The sequence below is a fragment of the Amblyomma mixtum genome, chromosome 7 (genome assembly GCF_055824585.1).
Source record: "Amblyomma mixtum isolate Tamu chromosome 7, ASM5582458v1, whole genome shotgun sequence".
Classification (NCBI taxonomy): Eukaryota; Metazoa; Arthropoda; class Arachnida; order Ixodida; family Ixodidae; genus Amblyomma; species Amblyomma mixtum.
The window spans coordinates 121,279,808-121,282,759 of NC_143018.1; the positions used below are offsets into that span (position 1 = coordinate 121,279,808).

Sequence of the window (2,952 nt, forward strand, 5' to 3'; positions counted from 1 at the left end):
CTCAAAATAGGGAAGAAGGGCTGAAACCAACATGTTGCATAGCTTGCTGCTTCTTCTGACCTCTGCGCACTTCATCACTTTGCTAACAAAGGTGCATGTTAGCTTGCACAAGGCAACTATTTCCATTTTCGGATACTTCAGGCGTCCATCGTCAAGATTCTTGATAAATCCATAAATTGCTTCAGTTGGCTTTGTTTCCTGCAGCAGGGTTTTGCAAGAATCACAAGGCACCTGAATACGAGAACAAACGGTTAGGAAAGGGACGGGGACTGACACAAAATAAAATTAATGACACTGCAAAGTAAGCACTCGAATATACTTAAACTGTGGTTATATATAAAATAATGAAAATAAGCGTAGGCACTGAAAACAACAGCCAAAATAAAAAATATTTCATGCAACTTCGTAAAAATATTCATACCTTCTCTTCACATGCACGTGCAAGGTAACCAGCCAAGTATGCAATCGGTGCTAACTCTATGTCAGCTGCTGGTTCACACCACACATGAATGAAACCAAGCTCACTAGAAAGCTCCCTCGCAGCAGACGTGATGACAGCCGGCAAGGTACGACTTTCGCAACCATGAGTGTTTTACAGCTGCCTTTGCCTCAGAGTTGGTAGGTGCATTTGCGGACTTTGATGCTTGCAAGATGCCAACCTGCACAAAGCATGCGGAAATGTGAATCGTCGCCGTTTATTTTATTTTTTTCGGAAATGGTACCTTCAATATTTTCTCTGATGTGAAAACTTCAGCCCTTGCGTCAACTCTGTCGTTCCCGCCATTGAATTGCCTTAGGGTGCTGAAAAGCGATTCCACAGGATCGCTGTTGAGGGCCTGCGTTAGGACGTATCGGAAGCTGAAAACAAGATTCCATTAAATGCAATGCACTATAGTGTAAGACACACAGAAGACATCGCTGTAAAGATACTTACTTGATGTGATCAAGGAGGTACTCATTTAGTGCCACTGTTGATCTGGTTGTCAAGATTGTTGCTTCGTACGTTTCCTTGGTTAGCCTTTGCTTCGACGTGTCTCCTTGGGCCTGAATGTCTTCGACATAGCAAAGAAAGTCCAGCTCTAACCAAGAAAGTCGCTCGTCGTCTGACAGATAGAATGGCTCCTCTTGGTGTCTCCATGGTTTCACTGATGCGATGTTGTGTAAGGCATACCATTTTGATATCATTCTCATAAAAGTGATCGTGGCGGAACTATCTTGAAATGCACAAGCTTCAGGATGGCACTGCGGGTTGTCCTGGAGGAACTGAAGGGTAGCTATCGTAGGGAGAATATATCTGTTGCCCTGCGCACCTTCATTTTTTCCAGGTTGTTTGGCTCAACATGAGCCCTTGTGAGGAATTTAACAGGTTTAACTAGAAGTTGGGATTGAATTTCAAAAACCTTCTTCAAGTAAAATCCACCTCGAATGGCCTGCCCCTCATCTACCAATTCTCTTTCGAGGAAGTTCGTGCGGAGATTTTTAATCAGGTGGTTTGGGTCAAACGCCAAAAAAGGGGGTCACTTTCCCTGAAAGGGTGAGGCACCGCGTGTACAAGTGCACCTTCCACTAAAAGGCTCTTGAACAGGGCAACATTGGTTTGGTGGTTGTCCGTAACAATTCTTGAGACGCGAAAGCCAACCTCTTCAACTGACTGCATGACTTCCATGGTCATTGAATGAAGCTTGTCATTCTTGAGACAGCGGGTGAAAAAATAACCTACTGGTATGATGTAAGGCGTTGACAAGCCTCTCAAAACAAAACACAACAGACGGTTTGCCACCTGAGGGATTGTTGTTGAGAGCTCTGCAGAGCCCATGTCTACGAGGCCGAAAACTTTGTCGACTTGCCGGTCATATATAACTTTTTGCGCTATAGCCATTTCATCAATGATTAATGAACAGTAAGCCTCTTGTTGCACACTCATGTGACGACCCCACATAATGCGCAGGTCCACACGGGACGGAGAGGCAAGAAGACACCGTATGGCTCAGTTTAAACAAAATGATGTAATCAATAATTATACATGGTACATCAGAGGCTGGGGTGTCCGAGCTTACGTGGCGACGCCGTCATGGGGGCGATGGATGGTCTCCGGAGTTGCGATCCGTCGGTGGCTGGCAGAAGCTGCGCGCCGTCCGGCTTCGGCGCTGAAGGACCCTTTTCCGTGAACGATCTCGTCCTCTGCGTGCCTTTCGTCCGCACTCGCCAGCTATATCTGCTCCGCCGGCCACGCCCGAACTCCTGTCTTCCCGACTGGAATGTTTCTTTCTTCCTCCTTTCAACGGTGGCGCCCTGCGGCATCCCCGACATCCCTCGTTGGAATGTCGTTTGTCTCCCGCCGGCAGCTTTTTTTTCTCTTGTCCTTGTACGGCCAGGCATGCCTAATTGGGCTGGCTTTGCCTCCCGCCGGCGCCTTTGCTGTGGTCGCTCGGACAATACCTCCGGCGCGTCCCCGGCCTTCGCCGCTATAGTGGTCATCTCCGCTCAAGGAATTTCGCTGGGGTTACTGCTGACAATGGCCCTAGACATTCCTGCTACACTAATCCGCTGAGGCTCGGAGGGGCATTCCAAGCATCCCACTTCCCATGGTCGTCGCGAGGTTGTCGGCCTTGTTGATTGTTCACGGTTGAGCACAGAGAAAATTCCGCCGAAGGTATGGGCCCTGGTAGCTCACGCACGGAACGTCACACTCAGGTTTTCATACTCCACACGAAGACGTTCCTTGATGAGGGATGTCACTCCCATCTCTCCTGTTGACCGACCTACATACTTCTGCAGGGTGGTTCGGCACGGCAGCTTAAATAGACCCCTTGATCGGACGTGCTCGTAGCCTTTGTTTGAGCACGCTTTCCAAAGTACGCACTCTCTCAGAACAGGTTCACTGTACACAGTTTTTTGCTTGCAACAGTTGGCAACTTGATTTTCGATGAAGAGAGCCGTTTTGTCACCTGC

The 2,952-nt window shown here is 48.2% G+C and overlaps 1 pseudogene; it reads right to left on the minus strand.

The window, feature by feature from the left end:
- Window positions 1-415: 415 nt before the first annotated feature.
- On the minus strand, window positions 416-2,745 carry LOC149337358 (uncharacterized; annotated as a pseudogene).
- Between the last annotated feature and the right edge of the window lie 207 nt (window positions 2,746-2,952).